Here is an 11,599-nt window from a genome sequence, read left to right on the forward strand (position 1 = left end):
ACTTATTCACAGATATTATGAAATATTACAGTAGAAATAAAAAAAAAAAGCACAATACCTAAACCCCCTCCTTGGGAAAAATATACGGCAAGTATAAGAAAGACAAAAATTTATTCTGGAGTCATATTGAAGTGTAAATAGAATTGTAACCATACAATGTAAACAGCAGCGAATGTAAGTAGGATCCACTGGATCGATATAAGAGGAACGCTTTCCAAAGCTGATCTTCTGAGCCCACCGCTATGCTGGCTGCACCGGCATTGTGATCGTCAGCACCTGGAATATACGTCACGTTTTACTGCAGCTCATAGAACCAAATGATAAGACGCAGAGCAGTGCGAGGCTTGTGACTCGCTATACACAAAATATACGACATGTTTGATGAATGGCATAAAGGAAAGCCGATGCATTCAGATGTCTCTGGGCAACTATATGTTGTGATAGATAAGTCCCTGTCAGGGTGAGGGGCAGCATCCTATCTGCTCACTCATCATGACAGGTTTACAACATGTTGACTCATGGACGTGATCAGTCAGTCAATCGATGACATAGATGCACGTTCTTGATTCCGACAGGTAGGTCAGAGAAGTCCGTCTCAAACAGTTTACTTTCACCCATCTAGGATGGATGGCTGCTGACATCGTTGGCCATTATGTCCATACACAATTATTATCCCCTAATTGTGATGTACAATACAAATTTATATTGTGGTACCGTGTTAGCCAGAAAATTTGATGGAAATAATTTTATGCCCAAAAATGGCAAAAGTATTCTCGGAGTGATACCTTTATTGGCTAACCAGAAAAAAATATATATATATGCAAACTTACAGAGCACACAGGTTCCTTCTTCAGGCAGGATTACAAATGTTATGAATTCATGTGTAATATTGCCTGAAGAAGGAGCCTCTGTGCTCTGAAAGCTTGCATATATATTTTTTTTTTCTGGTTAGCCAATAAAGGTATCACTCCGAGAATACTTTTGCCATTTTTGGGCATAAAAGTATTCACATAGAATTATTCACTAATTAAAACAATTTATTTTTGCTAAATAAATGTATACATTTTTTAAAATTTTATTTTATACATTTTCTCAGAGAACCTCTTTAAGAAGATGATTTCAGAATGGGCTATAAGACATGTCCAGCTTTGCTTAATTGTCTCACCTTACTGTCCTTGTTGAACTGAGCTCCACTTTGTTCTTGGATGATATTGTAAGGAATGAAGACGTCTAGATGATACAAATCGGGAAGTCCGACTATTCTGTCTTCACCCAAGTCCAACACAAGAGATCTAGCAGAAGACTGTAAAGAGAAGACCAGCGTGGTAACAAGGCTTATGTCGCTGAATGCTTCTGTACGAGAAAGAAAGTTGTAACCAACAAGTGCACAAAAATCTAAACTTTTATCTTGATACGTGGCCAACTAGAAGTTACTGTGTAGCTCCACACGTCTCCTACATTAAATCTGACACGTGGAGGAACTGCTCACAGAAAATGCTGAAAAATATTTTTTAGGATTCACACTGCATTAAAAGGGGTTGTCCACCACTTTAATACTAATGGAATATCCTTAGGATAGGTCATCAATATTAAAGTGCCAGGCAACCCCTTTAAGTGAGGCATAATGAATGGTACCAGAATTTCACATAATGTAGCCTTCATTAGGCAGAAGGCCCACTCGGTTATATGAAGAAATCTGGGGTCCCCAAAAGCAAACCCAGTAATCACCAGATTCCTGTGTGGTGACTACTTAATCTGCTTTTTGGGAAGACCAGAACTGACCCCTATATTTAACCAAGTGGGTCCCCTCAAGCTACATTATCCTGTCTGATGAAGGCTACATTAGCTGAAACATTCTTAATCTTCATTATGCCTCATTTAACGCAATGTGAATCATGGACATGAGAAAAATCAAATTAAAAAATAAATACATTTAAAGCATTTTCTGTGCGATTCCTCCAAATGTCGCATTAATATAGAAAAAATAAAGAGCGGCGTGTTCTACACTATTGCAACAAGCCTCTTTCATCATTTATATCATCATTATAACATCATTTATATGCACCAGCACCATGGAATCAATGGCACTATATAATTAAATAATAATAATAAGATATACATCTTCCCACCAGCTTGTTTTCCCTCTATCTCCTCTCTGGATCTATGAAGCCAGAACTGTCAAAGAAGAGGTGATGGTGGAGATGGAGGGGAAACAAGCAGGGGGGGAGGCTTATATAAATGACTGGTCCCGCCGTGAAGCACTGGGCGTCTGTGCTTGGTTTGAACAGTCGTTCTCTGCTGACAGAGTCGTTTACAGAGATCTTCTTTCCCATTCCAACAGCTTGCAAACAACCCACCATGGTGTGAAAAAAAAATTAGATCATCATCATCCAGCAAATGTGTCACAGCTGCCAGCAATTGGCTACTGTGGACACATCAAAGCTGTGATGATAAAAGTTGGCAGAGGAGGACCGGTAGCACGAGGTTGGCACAGACTTTTAATAAGGGAAGACTATTGGAAATCACATGAAATACAAAAAGGTCACAATCCTAGACCACATCTGAGGGTCTCACCACTTTAGGTAAAGAGATTTCAGCCACCAGAAAACTTGGGTGTCCTACAGGAGGTTCCGCCACAATCATGTAATCTGGTTTCACGGGTGAACTGATAAAAAAAAGGAAGGCAGCAGTATATTGCAAGGGTACACCATCAATTTATGATCTGTTGGGGTCGATCTCTAATATAATAAAGGGGCACTGATGCTGGTAATGAGGAACAGCCCCTTTCAGTCATTCCCTGCACATTGGCATCATGGCCTCCACTGTGCAGCGGAACGACAGCATGGATCCAGCAAAGTGAATGGGCTTAGCTGCAGTTCTCCTGCACAGTGAATATCCGGGTAGCTGCCCCACACCAGCATATTCTTTAAAAAGGGCAGCGGGGTTACTTCCAGGCTGCAGCCCCCTTATTCTTGGAGTCCAAGAAGTTGGATATCCTATATCTTTTGTAAGATGGGATTCTAAAAAAAGTAAATGCATGCATTAAACCTCAAAGTAACCCAAACCTTTCAACTTCTGAGATTAGGGACTTGCTTGGAGTTAGCTGGGAGGGTCTGTAGGAAAAAAATAAAGAACATAAAGGCATAATAGTTAAAACAAAAACAAAAAAAAAACAATGTCCACATTGTTCTTGCACCATAACAAGCCATTCTGCAACTTCCCCCATCTGTTGGGTTTAACCCATCACCACGAGGAGTGGGGCTCCCCCATCTGTTGGGTATAACCCATCACCACGAGGAGTGGCACTACCCCATCTGTTGGGTATAACCCATCACCACGAGGAGTGGCGCTCCCCCATCTGTTGGGTATAACCCATCACCTCAAGGAGTGAAGCTCCCCCATCTGTTGGGTGTAACCCATCACCACAAGGAGTGGAGCTCCCCCATCTGTTGGGTGCAGCCCATCACCACGAGAAGTGGCGCTCCCCCATCTGTTGGGTATAACCCATCACCACGAGGAGTGGCGCTCCCCCATCTGTTGGGTATAACCTATCACCTCAAGGAGTGGCGCTCCCCCATCTGTTGGGTATAACCCATCACCAAGAGGAGTGGAGCTCCCCCATCTGTTGGGTGTAACCCATCACCACGAGGAGTGGCGCTCCCCCATCTGTTGGGTGTAACCCATCACCACGAGGAGTGGCGCTGCCCCATCTGTTGGGTATAACCTATCACCAGGAGGAGTGGCGCTCGTCAAACTTTGTGTCCCTAGGGGAAATGTGGTATTATAAGATATCCAATCAATTGAATGGCCGACTATGTACTGCATGGATGAGCGAGGAACATCAGAGAAGAAGCCGTCGATGCTCAACAGCACCCTACTCTGTCGTCTTTTACAGACTGTATGCCATAGACTTGTACCTTAGAGTTGGGACTTACCCCTATTATGAATCATCGGTTTTGATTTGGTTCTGATATTCTGTTCAAAAATGGATCCCAGGAACTTCCGATTTTTCAGCATTTTCCACTCTGAAGGGAAACCATAGATGATTAACAGGGTCGGACTGGAACTGAAACTCAGCCCTGGCATGTGAGAGGACGCAGGCCCGCCCGACGGGCGTTGAATGTGAAATATTTTCATGAATGATTTGGGTATATGTCACAATAAAAATTGCTGCAAACTGCACTTTATCATCAATAGACAAAAACTGACATAATGTAAAATATAAACTTCCCTCCAGGAAAATGTTAATTTCTTTCAACTGGAGGGACGGACATATTTGTAATATAGAGCTCCAAGTTCCCAAAAACGCTATGCTTGATAGTACCAGGAAAAGCAGGAAAAGTGAATCCTTGCAGATTTGAAGCAGTTTCATGTCTATTCTTTCAGTATTTTTGCAGCGTTTCTAAAGAAAGGGAAAAAAAAATCTCAAAAAACGCAACATTAACGGGATTTTCCTGCCGAGCGACACGTTTTTTGTGCAGAAATGTTCTTCCCTTTCTTTTTTGTTTATATTTTGTGTTATACACTAGTGGCCAAAATTGAGGCAACACTTTCAGTTTTTCACCATCACCAATATTTAATGGAAGTTTTCACTGACCTACTTACTTGTACACACGCCCTCTTCTGCCATATGTATTCTATGTTGGTTTATAGTGACCTGGGTGTGGGTTGTAAGACAGATATTGTGCGATTAAAATGCGGTTTTTATATTTTAAAGCCAGTTTGTCATCAGAAGGTAAGCAATTACATGTTTCCGTTCTCAAAGTGTGTAAGCGGTTTCAAGAGACTGGTTCGATAAAGAATAAACCAGGTAGAGAAAGGAAGAAGGCTACAAGTCCTCAGACTGATAGAAGAATTGTTAGAATCGCCCTAAATAACAGGAAATAAACTGCTGTTAACATCAACAAGGAGCTTGTCAACACCGGAGTGACAGTGTCTGATCGGACGGTTCGACGACGATTGGTAAACGCGGGGTTAAGAGCCAGAATACCAGGTAAAAAGCCATTTTTGAAAACCTCACAGCGTCAGAAACGTCTGCAGGGGCCAAAGAACATTGTAAATGGACCATTGAACAATGGAGAAATGTTATATGGAGCGATGAGACACGCATATCCATCTTTGGCAGCGACGGTGTCCGCTACGTTCGACGACGACCTGGAGAGGACTGGTTGCCAGAGGGTACAATACCCACCATGAAGCCTCCTCTGAGTGTTATGGTAGGGGGCTGCGTGTCCAGAGATGCAGGTGGTCGGCTGCAGGTAATTGAAGAAACAGTTAATGCTGAAAAGTACATCAAGGAAGTCCTTCAGCCTAAACTCATTCCTTCGGCACGTGATGTATTTGGTGAAGGGACACCGTTTATTTTAAGATGGAGCCCCATGCCATACAGCTAAAAAATGTCTCTCTTGGTTCAAGGACAAAAATGTCCAGCTATTGAATTGGCCAGGAAACAGCCCAGATCTCAATCCTATTGAGAATCTCTGGGCTCGGCTCAAAAGAGCGGTGTCAAAACAGCGGGCTTCACACAAGCAGGAACTCATTGCAGCCATCATCAAATCATGGCTTCATATCATCACACCATCTGATTTACACAAACTGGTAGATAGCATGCCAAGTAGATGCCAGGCCGTCATCAAGGCCGAGGGCTGTCCAACTGAGTATTAACATTTAGTGTTAGATATGAAAATAGGACAAATCAATGGCTTTTCTCCCACAGTCATCTGAGTGACAATAGTCTCCAATTTGTTGACAAATGAACAAATTTCCAGCTAATATTGTGTTTCTATATGAGATTTTATTTCTACTTAAAAACTTTACTGTGAAATCAAAAACATTCATGAAATTTGTATTTGTATTGGCAAAATGCTAAAAATTCATAAATCTTGGGGGTGTTGCCTCAATTTTGGCCACTAGTGTATAGAGTTCCTCAGTATATTTATATGTTGTCCCCCATCACCTTTTTCATCTCTCCTTACAAGTATGCCTTGTATCTTAGCTAAAACATGGTAGTAAGTAGCATATTAAACCCTTTTATAATGGGTAGTGTAGAATCGCTGCATATTTCAGGGTTATGCGCTCCTGAGGACTCATTAGTGCTGCCCTCCTCAGGCGAAACCTGGTTGTGACCTCGTATAATATGGGGCTAGCCGGTCTCACCTACCAGTTTGGGTCACAAACTCTTTTTCGTTTGCTTTGATGTTTTACTCATTGTTTATTACGTTTACACCCCAAATCTCTCCTAATCCTGGAGATCAAACCTATGAAAGCAATTTATGAATGATCGTAACACCTCTATGAAGGGTAATTATCATCTCCTTCATAAATATACATTTATATGTATAAATACATATGAGGTCAATGCATAGTACTGGCACATGACTTATCACTTTCCAGGACCTTACAAAGCACCAGGAACATTCATAACAAGCGGAGGTGAAGCGATTCTGGCAACTTAATAGGAAAGGATTCTTTACAGTTAGAGCAGTCAGGCTGTGGAATGCCAACCACAAGATATAGTAATGGCAGATAGCATAACAGCATTTATAGAAGGGCTGGATACTTTTTTAACAAAACATGACATTGTGGGTTATAAATAATCTAGTAATAGAAAATGTATAACTTTGGAGATAGACCAAGGACATTAAAGTTAAAACTTTTTCAACCTATGTAACTATGCAAGTATGCAGAATGCACATTAGGAAAATGCTTGAAATGCAATTCCCTATAATATTATTTTACAAGTAATTTCCTCTTAATTTTGTGCTTTGTAAAGTGCTAGTTATAAGCCCAATCTATGGATCTAAAAAGTGCAAAACACTCCTGAAACACTTGTACGTATGTTCTATAATCTATGTTTCTTATGGTGCCTAAGGGAAGCCGTAATTATAAGACTCCTGCTTGGTAACAAGTGCAGTTATTTGCCTCCATAATGAAAGTGAATTACCAATGATGAAAGGGTTAATACTTGGACCCTGCATCAGTAATAGCCCTTGTAGTAATCATGACAACTATTGTGAGGGCATAAACAAGTGTCATAAAGAAGATTCCATAAAAGAATGCCGCGCTGCCACGATCAGCGCCATTACTGATGATGCGCCTGAGGACCTTGAGCTTGACCACCCCACGTAATGTGCCAACGTTGGTGTAATTTGGAGGTTCTAGCAGGGAAAGGGGTTGTCTTCTTAGACACCCCGGGGGGAAGGGAAGGTAACAGAACGGGGGGTCCCCAAAACAGGATCCCCTTCTGTTACTATGTACAAACAGCTGCTCTTCTTTGGGAGTTCATGGATGGATCCTTGACTTTAATGGGTGATAAATTGGGAGGGGGAGGGGATACTCAGTCTATTAGGGGTTATCCATAATGAGCAACCCCTGTAACCAAGTACCCAACATCTTGAGAGACGGAGCTGGATCTGTAAGGGAGAAGTGGTAGATCCACCTGGGAAATCAGATCAACTAAATTCGTTCCAGCAATAAATGTGGTGACAGATATCACAGCCAGATCTCTCCCACATCCAGTTTATCACATTAATAGTCTATATTTGTTATGTCGTTTTCTGTAAATATGTAGAAATTCTAAAACTCCGTCATATATCGGCACCAACTCTCTAAGCCCAAGGGAAGGGCAGCCCTCCAGCCATGGTTCCCTAGAGGTTTCCTCCACAGGAGGTTTTCCTCTCTTGAGCGCTGGAGGGTGACTCTTCGTGAGTCGAGGGTTGTGCCATTTTCGGTGTCATGTAAATTTAAATAAAGTTTAGAACGTTTGACACCTAATTGCAATGATTTGTGTATTTATTTTGTATGTGTCTGATTAATTTTGTTTGGGAGTCGGGGTCCATCACACATCACTGAGTCATACGTCTGGACATCTGCCGCCAGCAGTTTTGCTCCAGGGGTTGCCCCTGCTCTGGGGAGTTTGATGGAGCAGAGAAGACAAGAATTACAGAACTCATCCTCAGAATAAGGACTTCAATTACAGTACTACAAGCAGCTTCCTCGCCTCATTCACACAGTGAGTATTTTGGGCACTAATTTACATCAGTATTTGTAAGCTGAAAACCAGAGGGGAACAAACACAGTGAAAAATAGTAACTGAAACACTTTCACCTCTTCTGTTTTGGATCCACTCCTGGCGTCTGCTAACAAATACTGATGCAAAATATCGCCATGGAAGTTCCCTAAATTCTTACTGAATGATTTGACTGTTTGAGTAGCAGTCAAGCAACAGAGGTTGCAAGCGTTAAAGGAGTTTTCTGGTATCAAAAACCCCTGTCCCCCTTGCCATTTTTCTCTATCCTGAACCTGTGCTTCCTGCCCTGATCTCAGACTGTCTGACCTAGTCCTTGTCTTCGCTCTCCTGAGTCTGGTACCCTGGTACCTCCGGAATGCTGCTGCAGTCCCGGGAACTGCACTGAAGTGGTACCTGGTGTCTACCGGCGGCCCAGTCTATCCTCACCACCAGAGGTTCTAGTGGAGACCCAGTAGACACCTAGTCACAACCCTCCCGTGGGGCAGTGGGTCCATATCCACCAGGGTTACACCCACATAGCAAATGTGGTACCAATATTCAAGAAGGGGATAACATCTGAGCCTGGAATTTATAGGTCGGTAAGTTTAACTTGTACTGTGGGCAACAACTTTGAGGGTTTTCTAAGAGATACTAACCTGGAACACCTCAATAAGAATAACCTAAACATATGATTATGAGGGATCTGTCCTGCAAACTAATCTGAAAAGATTCTATGGGGAGGTAAGTTCAGGTTGGACCAGGGAAACTTAGTGGATGTTGTCTATCTGGACTTTTCAAAGGCATTTGATACGGTGCCATACAACAGGTTGGTACATAAAAATGTTCAATATATTATATGGTAAACTTGCTCCACGAAAGAACAAGTCCTTGTGTGGTCGATGGAAAAATCAAGGAAAATATCAGTGATGCGGTCGTTACCTCTTGACAGCTCCATTTCGTACTTGTTCTCTAGTCCCTCCATGGCCACGGTGATAAAAAATTCCCTGAAAAGCTCATTATTCTAATAAAAAAAATACAAAGTAAGGAGCTGACACAAAGGAGAGCAGACAGCTCGTATGTCGGAATAAGCAATTGCAGTTACCGTAATTTTCTCAAAGAAGGTGCCATTAATCACTATGTCGTACGCTGAGCAGCCGCCTCTACCTGTAGGACAAAGTGCACCAGGACTTAGATACTTTGCGGTGCCGACTCAATCCATTGACCTTAGTAGGGCTGCTATGAATAAGTGGTATAAGTTCTTAAAGGGGAATCCAAGTAGTGGACAATCCCTCTAAGTCCCAAATCTAAACCAAAAAAGTTCAAAAGTCAACAACAAGATGTCAAACTTTATTCCGCAGACTGGAAGTGGACCTACCAGAACCTGTGGAGACGGCACCTTTGATCATTGAGGATTAGTAAGTTGTAATACTTGCTATTTTAACCCCTTTAAGGATATTTCTGGACTATCCCTTTAAAAAGAAAAGCGCTGTATTAAAAAAAAACGTACTATTATCAACTTCAACGTGGGGCTCTCCAAGGCTCATGGGGACTCGATAGCCGGAGGGATCATCAGATTCCAGGATGCTGACTAACTCCTGCTCCATCAGGTCCGGGGCCGCTGGGATCTGGTTCGACTTGCAGATGTTAATAAAGATTTTGGTATTTTTGGATGTGCGAGTTTTAATGCAGAAACCTAACACAGAAATAAAAACAAAAAGTGAACAAAAACACAATAAAATCGGCAAAAGCCAAGCAGCATTTACATGTAATCAACTGCATAAGAAATTATGTGACCCCCCACGTTGGTTGCATCATGTGACCGTTGCAGTCAATAAGACCCCACTGCCCCACTGTGGTATCTGTCACATAACATGCACAAAGTAATCTGGATAATAATCAGAGGACGCCCATCTCACCCGGCTGGGGTCTGATCTGTCTGCTTTCTGGTAAGTTCGGTATTCTGCTCTGTATCTCCTGTTTGGCCTGAAATGAGGCAACAAGTGAGAATCAGTGAGTAACATGAACAGGATGGTTCTGCAAACTGATTTTTCCTGCACCAAAATAGTACAACTGTGAGGGGTCTAAAGCCAACAATACACATTAGGTAAATGTTGGAGACTGACGCGCCCCCGGCGGCTGACGGAGGAGACATTCACCCGGTGATTGCTGGCCTCTCCAATTCATCTTTCGTACCTTCATCAGCATCTGTTCATACAGCGCTTCCTCCATGTTTGTGTTCATTTCTGCAGACAGCAGCGACTTGTCAGACGCCATTTTTTCGGTCAAAGACAGAAGCTCAGGGATCTTGTTTTATAAGAGAAAACCTGAAAAATGAAAATATGTATTAATCTTCTCCACAGACAACGACAGGGGGATAGTGCGAGAGCCTGACAGCCGACGACATGAGGGGGTGCGGGAGCCTGACAGCCCACGACATGAGGGAGGGGGCGCGGGAGCCCGACAGCCCACGGCACGAGGGGGTGCGGGAGCCTGACAGCCCACGACACGAGGGGGTGCGGGAGCCTGACAGCCCACGACACGAGGGGGGGGCGCGGGAGCCTGACAGCCCTCGACACGAGGGGGTGTGGGAGCCTGGCAGCCCACGACACGAGGGGGTGCGGGAGCCTGGCAGCCCACGACAAGAGGGGGTGTGGGAGCCTGGCAGCCCACGACAAGAGGGGGTGCGGGAGCCTGACAGCCCACGACACGAGGGGGTGCGGGAGCCTGGCAGCCCACGACAAGAGGGGGTGTGGGAGCCTGGCAACCCACGACACGAGGGGGTGCGGGAGCCTGACAGCCCACGACACGAGGGGGTGCGGGAGTCTGACAGCCCACGACACGAGGGGGTGCGGGAGCCTGACAGCCCACGACACGAGGGGGTGCGGGAGCCTGGCAGCCCACGACACGAGGGGGTGTGGGAGCCTGGCAGCCCACGACACGAGGGGGTGCGGGAGCCTGGCAGCCCACGACACGAGGGGGTGCGGGAGCCTGACAGCCCACGACACGAGGGGGTGCGGGAGCCTGGCAGCCCACGACACGAGGGGATGCGGGAGCCTGACAGCCCACGACACGAGGGGGTGCGGGAGCCTGGCAGCCCACGACACGAGGGGGTGCGGGAGCCTGACAGCCCTCGACACGAGGGGGTGCGGGAGCCTGGCAGCCCACGACACGAGGGGGTGCGGGAGCCTGACAGCCCACGACATGAGGGGGTGCGGGAGCCTGACAGCCCACGACACGAGGGGGTGCGGGAGCCTGACAGCCCACGACACGAGGGGGTGCGGGAGCCTGACAGCCCATGACACGAGGGGGTGCGGGAGCCTGGCAGCCCACGACACGAGGGGGTGCGGGAGCCTGACAGCCCTCGACACGAGGGGGTGTGGGAGCCTGGCAGCCCACGACAAGAGGGGGTGCGGGAGCCTGGCAGCCCACGACACGAGGGGGTGCGGGAGCCTGGCAGCCCACGACACCAGGGGGTGTGGGAGCCTGGCAGCCCACGACACGAGGGGGTGCGGGAGCCTGGCAGCCCACGACAAGAGGGGGTGCGGGAGCCTGGCAGCCCACGACACGAGGGGGTGCGGGAGCCTGGCAGCC

The 11,599-nt window shown here is 45.5% G+C and overlaps 1 long non-coding RNA gene across 1 annotated transcript; it reads right to left on the reverse strand.

Moving 5' to 3' along the window:
• Positions 1-9,602: 9,602 nt before the first annotated feature.
• LOC141203157 (uncharacterized) lies at positions 9,603-10,234 on the reverse strand. The gene is made up of 3 exons (XR_012274294.1): positions 10,202-10,234; positions 9,925-9,991; positions 9,603-9,701 (listed from the first exon to the last, which is right to left on the reverse strand). It is a non-coding gene; the product is annotated as an uncharacterized lncRNA (long non-coding RNA).
• Between the last annotated feature and the right edge of the window lie 1,365 nt (positions 10,235-11,599).

The sequence above is a fragment of the Phyllobates terribilis genome, unplaced genomic scaffold (assembly GCF_046119375.1).
Source record: "Phyllobates terribilis strain yellow unplaced genomic scaffold, ASM4611937v1 Scaffold_124__1_contigs__length_5142088, whole genome shotgun sequence".
Taxonomy (NCBI): domain Eukaryota; kingdom Metazoa; phylum Chordata; class Amphibia; order Anura; family Dendrobatidae; genus Phyllobates; species Phyllobates terribilis.